Consider the following 16,162-nt stretch of genomic DNA (forward strand, 5'->3'; position numbering starts at 1 on the left):
CCTAAGACTACTGTTTCTAACACCTATCTGAAAAGTGTTCTGAGTGTATGTGGCTTAAGGAGAAGAGGTTGGAGGAGCAGTCAGATGGTTGAATACCATATTTAAGGATATAGCCTAGAAAAGAAAAAGTGTAATTAGTCAGAAAATCCTATTCCATGAAGAGACTGAGTCAAAAATTTCCTGGCAGACAGAATACTGAGATGGTTTATTGCACTCCAGGATATAAGTGGGAGATGGAAAACTAAATTAGAGTGGATGTTTTTATTTAGCTGAGTGTTATCTGGCCTCTTCGGAGCCTGTCTGCTTTCCTTCCTTCTTTGATATCCTGGGGTTTCACTTCCTTTAAAAACAAAAAATATTCCACGCTTAGTCCTGTCCTCTGAGAAAATGCCACAGAAATTTAAGATAGAGGAGACATGAATGGCCATTCACTCTCTGCACTCCTATAAACTGAAGGGAAACTAGGAAAGTTCGCTCAGAGCCCAATAAAAGGGATGACGGTTAAAGCAGGAGAGCAGGGACGTGAAACCTAGGTGAAATCACCCGGGAGCATCCCACAGTCTCCACAGGACTGCTGCGTGCACAAGCGTGGGACAGGACTTTGGTTCAGAGCAGAAAGCCCGGCTGGAGATTGGATGCTGGCGATGCCAAAAGTTAGTGTGACTTGAGCAAGCCTCTTATTTCCTTGGGAGCTCACTACCCTCTCCCACAGTAAAATGAGGGGATTCGATCAGAGGTCATGAGAGACCCCTTGTGTGACTAAATTCCCCTGATCCGGGAGATGTACTGAGGCACTCAGGTTGGTTATCAAGAACCCAAGGCTTGAGCCAAATGAAGTTGCTAATGATGAGGAGGAAGACTGGTTCTGCCCTTTTCTGTCCCAGGCAGCTACATGATGTTCATCCAATCCCAGCCTCTTTAAGCCCCGGATTCTTCCTCTGCAAGACACAGATGACTACAGTCTCCTCTTGCTTCCTCAGGTGGCAAGTTTTGCCTCAGTAGAAAGGCAAGGGCCAACTGGAATCCCTATAGCTGCTGACTATCTAAAGATGAGAGGAGAGAGCAGAGGTAACCGAGACACGTGGTTTAGAACTAGATGAGAAGAACGCATGGAAAACATCAAGGTGAACAAGAAACAAGTTGCGAACCTGCTGTTTCAGGCCAATGATTGAAGTCCAGCCCTTACACAACTTGGCAACAATTTCCAAACTTTCCAACTTCCTTGTATGGCAAATATGGGCAGAATAGAACATTTATTCTTCATTTTGTATTGAAGTAGCACATTGTATCTTTCACTGACATCCTTATTAACCAACATGAAAAACTTACACTAAAAACGCATCTGAAGAGCACTGATAAGCCATCACATTAAGTCATATGTATCAGTGATTCCACAATTTCTCTTATAAAGCAATTTCTTTGACTTTTTTAAAGACAATTTCTAACAATAATTTCACACACGTCAGAAGACGGTAACTCTTAAAATGACTTAGAGCCTTTACAACACAAACTGTCCTTGTAAACTATAATACTAAAACAACAATGATTAACATGCACTGGTAGCTTAACATATGTCTAAGGCTACTGCATATCTTAACATAAACTATTTTTTAAAAGAAAAAACTTCACACAACCTTAAGATATACACTGCTGTTACTTCCATTTTACAGCTGAGCAAACTGAGGCTTCAGTGGTGAACAAGTAGGAAGCAGAGCTCTGAGCTTGACCCATGTCTGCCTGCAGACAACCATGCTCTCTGAGTCATCACTCTTTAGAGTTCCAAGTAAATTCTGTATTTGCTATCTGGGATCGCCTTGTCATCAGTAATTTAATGGGTGGGCTTCCCAGATGGTGCTAGTGATAGAGAACCAGCCTGCCAATACAGGAGACCCAGGTTTGATCCTTGGGTTGGGAAGATCCCCTGGAAGATAGCATGGCAGCCCACTCCAGTATTCTTGCCTGAAAAATCCCATGGACAGAGGAGCCTAGTGGGCTACAGTCCACAGGATCACAAAGAGTTGGACACAACTCAAGTGACTTAGCATGTACACACAATTTAATAGGTAAAATTACACAGATTTGTAATTTATTTACCATGCTACTTGACTGCAGTAGATAAGTGGCTGTCTCAGGCACGTCACATCCTGCAATCAAGCTGGGGCTATTACCTAGTTTTCACAAAGGAGACATCAGATTATAATCAATACATGAACCCCCGGGGTTGATCAGAAGTAGAAGCAAAAGAGTAGTTAAGCCCATCACTCAGACCAACTTGTGTTCAAATGCAGGCTCTGCCCTTACCAGGCCTCTAACCTGGATGAGTAACAGCAACTGGTGTGTGCTGAAGGAACCTCTGCAAGCCTCAGTTTCTTCAACTGAAAAATGGGCAGACTGTTTTTACTACCATTCAGAAGGCATCTATATAATGAGTTCTTCCTAGATGCCAAGCTCCAATTAAAGATTTCGAGGCCTTGAAGGACATAATACTATGGTAAAACCTCATTCAGTCCTCAAATCAATCCTATATGAATGTTTTGCAGAAGAGGAAACTGAAGTATAGAGTGGTTAGATGACTTGCCCAAGTAAGTGGCACGTCTGGAACTTGATTCCAGTGTCTTTTTCACAAATTATCTAGGGACTTCCCTGGTGGTCCAGTGGTTAAGACACTGCGCTCCCAATGCAGGAGCCACGGGTTCAATGCCTGTTCAGGGAACTAAGATTCCACATGTCATAGCCAACTTTTTTTTTTTATTATTAATCTAAATAACTTAGAATAGTCTTAGGCACAAAATTACACAGGCAGTGCTTGCTGAACCCATGCTATTGTGAGTAAAAAGACAAAAACAGACCTTTCAGCTGCTAGAGGACGCACTGCCTGTAGTCTGGACATGCTCTCAGGTTAGAAATATTACTGGCTTTCAAACTCCACTTTTCAAGTCTCGAAGTCTAAAGAGATCCTTTGCTAAAAAATATCAAGATTCTGGTTGCTTTCAGAGTGGAAGCCAGAGTAATGGGGGCAGCAGAAACAAAATAATCCAAGGTCCCTGCACTACAGGAGCTTAGGATCTAGCTGCAGAAAGAATAATCATAGCAGAAAAACACTTGGGCTGTTAGCAGTCAGCTGTGTCTCACAAGCTGAGAGCTGACAGAAGAGACCCAAGAAAGGAATGCACGGACACAGCTGCCTCAAGACTGCAGGCATTTTAGGGCCTGCCATGCTGCTTTTGGGGAGGATGACCTGCCTGTCCAAACTTGTTCCTCCTCATACCTGCCAAACTCAAAGGCGAGACGTGAAACCGAAAACAAATCATCAATGGGCTTCTCAAAACTTAGATAAACAGACTAAAAGACAAGTTGGAATAACTTCAATTTACTGTTTACTGGTTTATTTTTAAAGACAACGGCCCTTCCTACCATAAGTGGGTACCTTGCAACTACCCCCGGCACACAGGAACGTGCAAACCTTAAATAAGCACAGCTGCACCGATTTGGGGTTGTTTAAACCAAACATGTTAAAATCCTGCAAAATGAAGACTTTGAGCAGGATAACATTTTGTACTGTGCCAAAACTCTTCATGTAGAACTCATATAATACACAGCAAAATGAATAAAACACTGGATCCCATTATAAAAGGTCACTATATTCATGGAATAAGCATATTATGATCACCGTTCAACAGACACTATGGTTTTACCTACTCAACATCAATATTCTCTTTTCCCTTTACCCTAAAAGAGTCATTCTAATTTTTTGTTACAAATATAAAACAAATACACACACACATATATAGACATATATTGTGGTATGAAAAAAAAAACTATTCATACCATGTCTACAGACAACAGTACAACACCTCAAGTATTATCTCCATTTATCATCTTAGGACCTAGAAACACTGAGTATCTGACTGGTACCCACTCATTCGGCTCATGCAAGACTTGGCATGGACACTCTTAGAACCAGTTTACGATCTGTATGAAACTTCAAGTCATACAGACACTGAACAATTGGCCAATGGAGAATGGAGTCTGAGAGGGCAAAGTTGAAGGCACATGATAAATGAGAGCCAGGGCGCCTAACACTTGCTCTGATGGCCTCCCTCGTCCTCCTCAATCCTGGAAGACACTCCCAACAACACAGTTGTCTTGCAACCAGGGTGACCAAGCCTAACATCTCTACGTTACCTTTCCTTACTACACCCCCAAAAGGAGATGGTGTATTTCCCACATGTCCCTTTCCCCCATCCTCTGTCATGAATTACACCCCAGTTGACTTTACACCAGGCAGGCACTCCCTCACATGGCTATTTATTTAGATCCTGCTAATCCCCCAAAGATCTGAGGTAGTGTACAGAGATGCTCAATATCAAATAAGTTCAAATGAATGCTAACAAAAATGGAGCCTGGGAAAAGCAATGGAGGGAAATTCTAAGCCACGTGTAAGATTAGTTCACCAAAAGCATCAATTCCTATCTCAACTCTAAAAGGAAAACAAGAAGGCACACTGATACAGTTTCAATAAATAATAGTAGCAGGCCTAAAGGAACACTGGATTCCCAGATGGTGCAGTGGTCAAGGGGGGCTTCCCTGATAGCTCAGTTGGTAAAGAATCTGCCTGCAATTGAAGAGACCTGGGTTTGATCCCTGGGTTGGGAAGATCCCCTGGAGAAGAGAAAGGCTACCCGCTCCAGTATTCTGGCCTGGAGAATTCCATGGACTGTATAGTCCATGGGGTCACAAAGAGTCAAACACAACTGAGCGACTTTCACTTTCAGTGGTCAAGAATCCGCATGCCAATGCAGGAAACATGGGTTTGATCACTGAGTCAGGAAGATTTCCTGGAGTAGGAAGTGGCAACCTGCTCCAGTATACTTGCTGAGAAAATACATGGACAGAAGGGTCACTAAGAGTCAGAAAAGGCTGAGCGACTAAGCACAAGCATTAAAGGAACACTAGTCTCAATATGCAGCCTAAAAAGAACTTCTCATGAGTCCTCATACAGAAAAACAAAATTGTGTTCAACACCCAAAGAATAGATACAGTGAAAATGGGGGACCGCATGGAGGTATCAACTCAAAGCTCAGTTAAAGCCATCCTACGGAGGCAGACGGGAGAACACAGTTTTACTATATTGCTGTTTCTTCACAATTAATCTAGCAAAACCTCTCTGCCCTTTTCTCCCCAGTACTATTATTGTTGTTGTTTAGTCCAACTCTTGCGATCCCATGGATAGTAGCTCGTCAGGCTCCTCTATCCATGGAGGATTTCCCAGGCAAGAATACTGGAGTGAGTTGCGATTTCCTTCTCCAAGAGACCTTCCTGACCCAAGGATTGAACCCAGGTTTCCTGCTTGGCAGGCGGATTTTTTTTGTTGCTGTTGTTTAAACCACTGAGCCACATGGGAAGCCTGTTCTAATCATCAAAAGTTCCTGAGCACTAGACATATTAAGTTAACCACATGAAAATGCCATTTGACCTATGAAAACACTTTCAAACAGTTCAACTTAATGCATCAGCATCAAGGAAGACAAAACCTTAAAATCTTTGAAAAAATATTCATCCCAAATTAACTACAATGCCATTAAGTTCTAAAACTGTATAAACTATCTCAAAGCTTGATTTACAAGCTCATCAATTTCATGTAAGAAGGAAATTAATGAATGAGGGGGAAATTACTAAAAATAAGACTCAAGGTTGGAGCTGGTAGTGGGTACCAAGGCTCGAGGTACCCCAAAGTACTAGTAGAAACCCCATGGAGAGACCTGGGGCAGCCCCACCTTGAAATTATATGTCACAAACTGTAAGCCACAGACAAGCTTTATTTGGTCTGTCTTAATAAAGCTAAGCCAGAATTTAAAATTCATATAATTTTATACAAAAATCCATTTTTACACTCTTGTGGCAGGTGACCTACACATCCAAATGGCAACAACCCAGAGCCTCGCCATGGAGCAACACTCCCCTGTTCACTGCAGCCCCCAGCCCCCCTGAGCACTTCTCTTAACACGCTGTTAGCTGTATTTTATTGGCCTGCTGATACTAGTGATTATTTCTTCTTATACCTGGCTCATTTTCCTGACATTAGATATGGGGCTTTATGTGGATTTGCATTCCACTGCAATAGTTCCCTTACTTCACAGTGGGCTGTTCAGAAATATCAGAGGACCAGTGTCTGCTCAGCTTTCCCCCAGGTCTTTGGCCATGCCTTTCAGGAGACGAAAGTGAAAGTGTTAGCCACTCACTTGTGTCCGACTCTTTGCAAACCCATGGATGGTAGCCCACCAGGCTCCTCTGTCCATGTTATTCTCCAGACAAGAATACTGGAGTAGGTAGCCATTTCCTTTTTCAGGGGATCTTCCCCACCCAGGAGAATTAGGAACTGCTAATTCCTATTCTCTCAGTTCTTCCCGGGTTATACTGTGTTCAATTCATTCATAAAGAAAAAAGTAATTAACACCAGTGAGGTTGACAGCAGGAACTACTTTAAAGAAAATGTGTTATATATATATGTATGTATGTATGTATGTGGGTGTGGATGTATTCACACACACAGGGAAAATGAATTAAATGTGATGTCATATCCTCTTACTACATATGGGAGAAGGGGGATTGGTTGACTTTTAAATTGAAGTATTGTTGAGTTACAATGTTTCGGGTATACAGCAAAGTGATTCAGATATAGATAATTTTCTTCTGATTCTTTTCCATTAAAGATTACACAATACTGAATATAGTTCCCTATGATACACAGTAGTTGCTTGTTGTTTATCTATTTTATATATAATAGTGTATATCTGTTAATCCTAAAATTCTATTTCTTGTTTTTATGAGAGGAGAAAATGGGACACAGTGAGGGTTCGATGCCGATGAGAACTGCACAATATCCATTGGCATTGAAGATTTCACTAGTGAATCTTTACCACTGAAGGAGGGGCTGAAACAGAAGGAAGATGTGTCTGTTAGGTACTTGTCTTGTTTCATTACTTTAAACAGCATTACAGTTTGCTTAAACGGATTCAAAAAATTAGGGTAGCTAAACTTACACCCAATTCTATTGAGAGCAGCATTGAGGACACCTAACCCCTCAACCCACAGCTATACTGATGACCTGATTAGAATGGTGACCATGACAACCACCATCATCATCATAATGAAGAATAATTATGACCCTTAAGTGAGAGGGTCTTTGCCTCTCACTGACCCTTAAGCCATGGAATGACCCTCCAAACAACATCTCTGTAAGCCTATGAAAAGTACTATTTTTTCTTAAATAGGTTTTTAAATGGTAATCAAACAGCTAAAGACTTTACCTGGGGTCTTAGATTTTGAGAATTTTTTAAGGGAACAGAAGTTACTTGAAATGCAGTTTGGCTTAGAATATATTAATCCAATACCTCTACTCTTACTGGGAGTATAGCCTAAAACCTCTCGGACCAGTAAACTGGTATTAATAATTCAGAATTTCCCTATGCGTACATTAGACTTTGCCTAAACAGAACACAAAAATACACATTTCAACTTGCAAAATGATAAAATTTTACTATATGAGTAATAAGATTTTTATGAAGTGAAGTGACAGTCACTCAGTCATGTCCGACTCTTTTGTGATCCCCTGGACTGTAGCCCATCAGGCTTCTCTGACCATGGAATTCTCCAGACAAGAATACTGGAGTGGGTTGCCATTCCCTTCTCCAGGGAATCTTCTTGAGCCAGGGATCGAACCTGGGTCTCCCACACTGCAGGCAGATTCTTTACCATCTGAGGCACAGGGGAAGATTTTTATTATTAAGCAGAAAAAATATTTGACATGAATTCCACTACTTTGCCATGAATTATATTACTGTAGCACTTACAGTATAAAATAGACTTGCACGTACTATCTCTTCAGATTCTCAGAGCATCTTTGGGAGCCAGGCCAAGCATCTATTATTTTCCTCATTTCACAAACAGTAGAGCTAAAATACTTTGCCCAGGGTCACGGGGTCAAAGAGAGAGTCAGCAGCTAACACCTGCTGACTGCACTGAGGTCCAGGACATTGTCTAGCCTACTTTTGAGGGGCCGCTGATCCGGCCAAGTAGCAGAGCAGAGAGGCAGCCTGTTCTGGGGTCACAGACACTGGACCTCATCTCCTGGCTTTGTCTCTCACTGTCTGTGTGATGTTGGGCAAGCTGCTGAAGCTCACTAAGGCTCCTCACCTGCACAATAACCAGGTCTGGGGTAAGGTAATAAGGAAGCACTAGACACAAACCCTGCCTTCAGGGAGTTTACAACCCAGTTCATGCCCTCCCTCATCCACTGCCCTCCCTCAATCAATCAATCAATAAACAATTAATCAGAGGTCACCTGGGGAAAAAAATTAAATCTAAGTGTGAACCAAATTTTGTTTAATTGTAGGCTACAGATGTCAAGTGTTAACTTTGTAAAAAGAACTTCAGGGTGGTACCTGAAAAACCAGAATGAAGGCTGTTTGCTTGGCATTCCAACACCTTGGGTTACTGACTCCAAGCTTGCATTAATGAAGTGCCCTATGAATACAGTGACCTAATTCTATTACAAAAAGAAGTAAATTATAGCCAATGAGGTAACTTGTTTCTTTCCCAAGGCCTGGAACACACACACACACACACACACACACACACACACACACTGTCTTAGGTTACAGGTGATTCCAAAATGCAAGAAATGCTGCACCTTCTACCAGAAGCTTCACATTAGATGGTTCTTGTGAACATTACACACAGGCAGCAGAACAATGGCACCATCCCACTGATATTCAGGAATTATAGTAGTATCCCCGTTTAGTATCTACCTTTTAGTACAGTTTTTCTCTAAGAAAGTGACAAAACACAAACAAAACCCCTCAGATCTGAAATTCTTGCAGGTCCAAATGTGATTCCAAATGTGAGCTTCTAAAGAACACACTAAGATGTGGAGGGCAAATTAAACTACAGCTCTGCCATGTGAGAACCGCCACCACCACCAAATAATCAGTCCAAAAAAATCATGAGCAGCTGAATCTAGGGAGTGAGCATTTAACTGGCATTTATCTTTCCCATCTTGACCAGAAGCACAATAATGAGACCCTGGGAAGCCAGGGAGAATAAAGGCATGGCTGTAGCCTGGCAGGCATGCCCGCTGGCCCTGCCTGCTGCACAGGGAATTTCCCAGTCTGGCACAGCAGCTCCCCATCCAAGCCAAGATCTAACCCAGGAACTATGGGAGCAAGGCTGGGTGCCCAAAGCAGCAGTTCCGGAGCCCTGGATGCTCCGCTTCCCAGCCTCCCCACTACCCCTCCAGGGCACAGCAGACACTTGCGCATCCTACACACCCAGGTTCAAGCTGCTCCACCGTGAGTAAACCTCTCCTTCCTGGAGACCCAGAATGTCAGTTCTCCCAACCATAAAAGCAGTCTGATATGACCAGTAGGGTTTTCACGAAAAGGCCTTGGCAGAGGGCTGGGCACGGTGAAAAGCTCAACTGTGACAATTCATTTGTTCTCAGGGGTGCACTAAACAAGCTCACCCGCCACTATTCTTTCTGGGTTGTCGAGAGGTACCAGGAGAATCATTTGTTATGAACCCTCAATGTTGGTCACTGAAGCAAGAAAAGTGAGGAGTTGGCAGAGAGGGGCAGAAGAAGAGGAAGAAAGGCATGTTTATAGTCAACACAGACCACTGGATGATCCGTACAGGTCAAGTGTCATCACATAAGGATAAATGATAAATGAATCAAGAGTTGTGAAAGCTGGGGTCTATAGGATCAGGCAGGCAAAACTCCCGAGTGAGGAGACTCGGGGAAGTCAGGAGAGGTTGCAGTGAGCTGGTGACCTAGAGAGCAGGTTCCCAAGGGGAAGAGGCAGCAAACATTGCTGGATGCTTCATACTCAGTTTGGGCAGATCTTTCTTAAGGTAAGAGGGAAATTTCCTGATGTTGTCCACATGGGTCAGGTCAAACCAAACTATACCTCCAGGTTAGAAGATCAGCAGTTCCTTCTTGGCCTCAACAGGGAACATAAATGCTGCCTCTGCCTTATCTTCCCCCTCCCACTTTCCACCCTCCAATACCAACTATGGAAAACTGCTGTGCACTGGGACTCTAGGGAAGGATAACGGGAAAACACGTGGATACAGCTTCAATCAGATCTGGTAGGAATTCTGATCCCAGCTATTACTAGCTCTGTCAGGGAGTATTAATTCACATGTCTGAACCTCAGATCGTCCTGGCTGGGGAGGAAAAGAGGAATAAAACACACGTAGGGCACGGGCCACTGTGAGGGTTGCAGGAGAAACCAAGCAACAAGTTCAAGGCCTAAGATCAAGGAGACACTGAGGACATGTCCTTTTCTACTATTTCATTCATTCATTTAAAAAGCCAGCTTACAACTAACAACAACACCGTTATGAAAATAGTCAAGGGTTATGAAAACAAGCAAAATATCAATGGTTGGCCCGAAAAAAAGCCAGAAGGTCTCTAAGCATCGATACTATCCATCCTCAGGAATGGCCATGAAACCCAGACCTGCCACAGACACCACATTCTTGAGAGGTTTCATCAGCTCTCAGCTTGTGGAGCCGTAGGTGGCAGGACGGGGCTTCCGCCCGTCAGCAAGGCCCTGGACCCAAGCCCGTAACTACGGCTGAAGCAATGTTCATTGCAACACCCTGCAGGCACTGGGATGTGCACAGTATGCACAGCTGCTCTGTGATAAGCTGCACGGGGGTGGGGTGGGGTGGGGTCGGGGGGGAATGTTGGTGCTGCTGCTGAAGAAAGACAGCCAGCAGATGAGGATCAGAGGCAACTGAAATGAAGCTCTTGGGGCAAAGAGCTCAGTCAAAGGCCTCCTCACTGGGCGACTGAAACCACAAACCACACAACTGTCTCAGCATAAACAAGGTGGTAAGAACTCCATTGCACCCTGCGTCCAACCCATCAGTCACAAACTGCATTCTACCGTGTGCCTGCGACATGCGACAGGGGCTTGTAAGACTCAGACCTCACCCTGCACAGCTGTGCCAGATGCTTCGTGTGTGTTCTCATGTCAGCCTTGGAGTCACCCCCACAATGGATGCGTCAATGCACACTGTACAGATGGAGAGGCGGAGACTCACAGAGCCTAGCCCAGCACCACACCGCCACCCTACTCGGCTTGTCGTAGCGCCAAGGGTTGCTTCTCGTTTGTTTTTAAGTCAAGTGAGGAAAATATTTTAAAATGTTAAGACATTAAATTAGAAGCTTAGCAGAAACTTCCATCAGTCCTGTATCTATCTCTACCTCCCACCCCTCCCACTCTCTTTTTCCCAGCGTAGACATGTTTTTCTTTTTTGAAAGAGTTGTCTCAACCCTCTGTTATCAGCCCTCTGCCTCTGCCCCCCACACTCACACAGCATGACTTATGCAGCTCTGACAAAGACCAACAGTGACCTCTCTGTTACTGAACTCCATTCAATGGCACTCTGCTGTCCTAGGCCTCTCGACTTCCCTGCAGGATAAAACTAGTTACAACTTCTTATTTCGTCACCTCAAGTCTCGGTTCACGGGACATGAACCTTGTCTGATAATCCTTCCAGTTCTCTGACCACTCCTCTAGGCACTTCCCTTTCTGGAGAACTGCTCCTGAAAAACTTCAAAGTCAGCCCTCTCCTATTCTTAGTCTATTGGGCAGGGTCATCGTGGGCAATCGCACCCATTCCCATTGCTTCTTCTATCCCAGATCTTCTGTCAACTTTAAAAGTACACCACCAGCCAGGGCCACCTCCCCAGGCCCCAGACCTCAACTTCAGTTACTCAGTAGACATCTCCACATAGATACTACATAGGCATCCTGAAATCCATGAAGCGAAATCTGAACTCCACCCATTCTTCCACATGCTCCTCCTCTCATGGGCCCTCCTATCAGTGAAAGAGACCAATACCCACTGCCTAATACTAGGAGGCCACAACATTCCTCCTCCCTTTGCATCAGCATCAGCATCCACTCATTCGTCAATGTGCCCCAAACCTGTCACATCTTTCTACCACTTGAGGCCATCATCTCCCTAGCTGTTGACGTTATCTTGGGCCATGCTGAACATTTCCACATGCTCCTTTCCCATCTCACATTTGGCAAACCAGCCACAACCCAGGCATCAAAGCTCCCATGGAACCTCCTTGACCTCTGCTTCTGTTCATCAGGGGACACCACCATGTCTGGATTTCTACAACATTACCCCTCTTACTCTGTATTTTGTGGTTTAGTTACTTCTGGGTCCTCAACTAGATTTTAAATTCCTTGAGGGCAGAAACTTACCCTCCATCTTTATAATTCCCAGAGTTTGGAATATGAGTAGGCTTTGAGACAATAACCTCACAGAAAAGGTCAGATTATGGTCAACACTGATGGGGAGGTAGAGACTCCCAAGACAGGGAAAGAGGAGAAGACGGGAGATCATTCAAGAGCAGGAATCAGTATGAAGAAAGGCACGGGGTTAAAGGAAAGGCATGCCCCTGTGAGGCAACAGTTAGCATAAAGAATTCCTGATCGAATGAAAATGATCTTGAATTTCATGTAGGCAAGGATTAATGGTAACAACACAAGCAAAAGCTCCATTTACAAAGCATGCAATTTGTAAACATATATTCTAATTTAACCTCATAATGATTCTACAGAGGAGGTACAATTGTCATCTGATTCAGAGGATTAATTATGGAACAAGATTTCTCCCAAAGTTGAGAGCCACCTTTTAATTATCAGAACCCAGCGTAATCTGGGTTCCACACTCCATAATCTCCAACACTAAAAACATAACTCCTTACATATGTTATCACTGTAATTTGAGAAGTTCCCTACCATACTGTACTTAGGGTGAGAGAGCATGATGATATGGGTAATTCAGAAAGAAGAATCTAACAAAAAGCAGCAGGAAGAATCTGAGAGGAGAGACGCAAGAAGCAGAAAGACCAGAGAGGAGGTCAGTACAAGGCCACACATGAAACCAGGAGGGCCCTCATCTGAGAAGCAAGATGATGACAGAAGCAAAGCAATGACATTGTAACAGAAGAAGTAGCAAGACCAGATAAGTGACTGACCAAGGGAGAACAATCCAACTCAGTACTGAGGTTTTAAACTCTCTCGATCAAGAGCTGAAGCAAATATTCATAAAGAGGGATGAAAGGAAAATGGCTTCTGGTGAAGAAAGGAAAAAAAGTTAAAGTTTAGAGATGCTGAGTCTGAGGAACACAGATGATACAATGAACAGAAGTTTAGGGAAGGAAGATTATGGAAGAGAGGTGATGGCTGATCATCCAAGGAGACATGAACACTCTGGAGAAAACCAAAAAGAAAAAATGAGGATCTATGACCCCAATTTGGGGAAGTCATTCATCTAAAGGAAGTGGTAAAAGAGATGGAGGTGACAAGAGGAAACTCTCACAAGCCACTTGAGGAGAATAAAGTATTTCCCAAACCTACAAGACAAATTTGATTCCAGAAAATCCACGTATCATGTCTGAACTAATTAAGACCCAACTCATTCACATAATTTCAATGGGAATTAAGAAAATGAGAGCATGGATTCCCCCAAAGTACAAATCGCCACCCACAGCCAGGGTCTCTAGATTCTGAACCAAATTCTAAAAGAAGAAACTCATAAATGAATCATCCAGATCACTGAGCAATGCCCCACACCTACATCAAGGGGTGGAACTCTTGCTAAATGTACTTTGCATTTTACTGTCTTCTTCAAGACATGATAAGGAATGTGCTTATAAGGTACTTTTCCTTGGTCTATAAAACTCATATTATTGCACAGTGAATTGCTAGCCTGTATCTATTTCTTTTCTGTGCACTCTGTTCCTTTTTAACTTCGTTCAGGTATAATTTACATACAATAATTTTCATCCATTTTAAATGTACAATTTGATGATTTTTGATTAATTTATAGTTGTGAAACCACCACCATAATCCAGTTTTTCTCACCTTAATAAAATTCCTCACCCCCCTTACAGTTAATCTCTCCACATCTACCCTCAGCCCTTACCTACTTTCCACCTCTATGGATTTGCCTCTTCTAGGCATTTCATTGAAATGGTATGTGGTCTTTTGTATCTGGTTTCTTTCCCTAGCACAATGTTTTTTAATTCATCCATATTATAGCTGAATTTCACTCCTTTTTATTGCTGAGTCGTATTCCATTCTTTGACTATACTACCTTTGGTTTATTCATTCATCAGCTGATATTTGGGTTGATTCAATTCTTTCAATTCTTAGCTATTATGAATAACACTATTAAAGACATTTGCATCTATGTCTCTGCATAGATCTATGTTTCCATTAGTCTTGAGTAGATACCTACAAGTAGAATTATCGGGTAAGATAAATGTAGGTTAAAGTTTCTAAGAATTTACCAAACTGTCGTCGACGTGGCCATATCATTTCAAATTCTCACCAGTAATGTATGAGGGTTGCAACACTATATACTTGGCAATACTTGTTACCATCTTTTCCATTTATAGCCACTCTATAGTCAGGGAGATATGAAATCGTTATTTAATTGTGTGGGTGTTTGTTGTTTTTTTTTTAAGAGATATTTATGTATTTATTTGATCACTCCAGGTCTCAGTTGCAGCACACAGGATCTTTAGTTGCGGCATGCAGGATCTAGTTCCCCAACCAGGGACAGAACCTGAGGCCCCTGCACTGGGAGTGTGGAATCTTAGCTTTTGGACCACCAGCAAAGCCCCCATTGTGGTTTTTATTTGAATCCCCCTAATGACTAAAGATACTGAGCATTTTTTCATGTGTTCTTGATAAAATGTCTATACAAATCTTTAGACCACTTTTTAGTTGGGCTATTTTCTTTTTATTAGGAAGCTGTAAATGTTCTTTGTATATTCTGAATTTAACCCTTTATCAGAATAAATATGATATGCAAATATTTCTCCCAGAATCTTTTCCGTGTCCTCCTCAATGACTGTCTGCTATCTATTACTGTGACTGTGGCTCACCCACTAGATACTGCTTTTCCTCCACTGGGGATAAGCCATACTGGATTTCTTGTTATCAAGTAAAGTTTAAATGAAGTCAAGAAAAGGAAAACCACATAACTTTCCCACAGAGAAACATGAAATTAGAGATGTCTTTCATGGAAACTCCCTGAAACATTTCCATCAGAAGTTAGATTCAAGAAAATAAGGTGTACTGAAATCTAAGGGTCATTGTTATAACGTTTAGAAAACTGCCTCAATCCCAGTAAACTTTAATAAAAGAAAAGTAGGGTTTCACCTCCTTGCCTTACTTTAAAAAGACTGCAACACTGGCACCCGAAAAGGAGGATGTCTAAGAGGGTGTCTATTGTCGATGCTCCATAAACCAATGAATACTTTTTGACTACTATGTACCATATACCCTGACGATTCAAGGTGAGACATGGACAGGGCGTCTAAACTCTCAAGAGATGACTGGTAGTGGGGAGGAAATCACTGAACATCTGGACACCACTTTTTCCATCTACTACCAAATCCAGCATCCAAATGTCACGTGCCACTAGGGAACAGAAGAGAAGGACAAAATAACAGAGAAAGAAATACATGCCTCTCCACAGGCTGCCCAATTCTTACATATGCTTTTGCTTTGAAAGTACTCTGAGCCTGCTGACCAGTAGACATAACTGCTTATGCAATCACTAGATTGCTTTAGACTTGGAGGGGTTGAGGTTACTTGGGGTCTCTCTGCAGCTTTGTGGTATTTATAAGCAATATTGCTGAGGGGGCATGAAGGTCTCACGCAGTTTCATTTCATGAGAAACAGTGTGACTTCCCCTAGAGTGAATCCTTCCCAAAAGACATCTGACTTCGGAGAAACACTTTCCAAAACAGTTCCCAGGATCTCTTCTCTCTTTGATGAACACCTGAAGGAAGTCAGAAAACAGGGAGCAGGCTGCCGAAGGAGAAGTCGGGGGCACTGTCACAGTTTAACATGCGTTGCGTGCACGTACGGTCTCGGGTAATCATGAGGAAAAAGACTGTGAGCAATCTGAAGCTCAGAAAGCTTTGAGGTTTTAGCCAGAATTTCAAAAACTAGTGACTCAAGGCCAATATAATTATTCACTCCTAGCCAGACTTTGAGGTTGGATGGAAAACAGTTATCATAGAGAAATACAGGGACTTCAAGATAAAGGTTCAAGC

General features: G+C 42.7%; 2 protein-coding genes across 13 annotated transcripts in view; one reads left to right on the forward strand and one right to left on the reverse strand.

Moving 5' to 3' along the window:
• Positions 1-16,162, reverse strand: part of MED12L (mediator complex subunit 12L) — a 362,689-nt gene that overhangs the window by 119,502 nt on the left and 227,025 nt on the right. The gene's annotated exons all lie outside the window — the stretch shown is intronic.
• Positions 1-16,162, forward strand: part of GPR87 (G protein-coupled receptor 87) — a 41,281-nt gene that overhangs the window by 17,587 nt on the left and 7,532 nt on the right. The window contains exon 1 of one of the 3 annotated variants that reach the window (NM_001205451.1): positions 7,192-7,238. The exons of the other annotated variants lie outside the window; for them this stretch is intronic. The gene's annotated coding sequence lies outside the window, so the exon portion shown is untranslated. Of the gene's footprint in view, positions 1-7,191; positions 7,239-16,162 lie in introns of those variants that run through there. 3 annotated transcript variants of the gene reach the window in all.

This window comes from Bos taurus, chromosome 1, assembly GCF_002263795.3.
Source record: "Bos taurus isolate L1 Dominette 01449 registration number 42190680 breed Hereford chromosome 1, ARS-UCD2.0, whole genome shotgun sequence".
Taxonomy (NCBI): Eukaryota; Metazoa; Chordata; class Mammalia; order Artiodactyla; family Bovidae; genus Bos; species Bos taurus.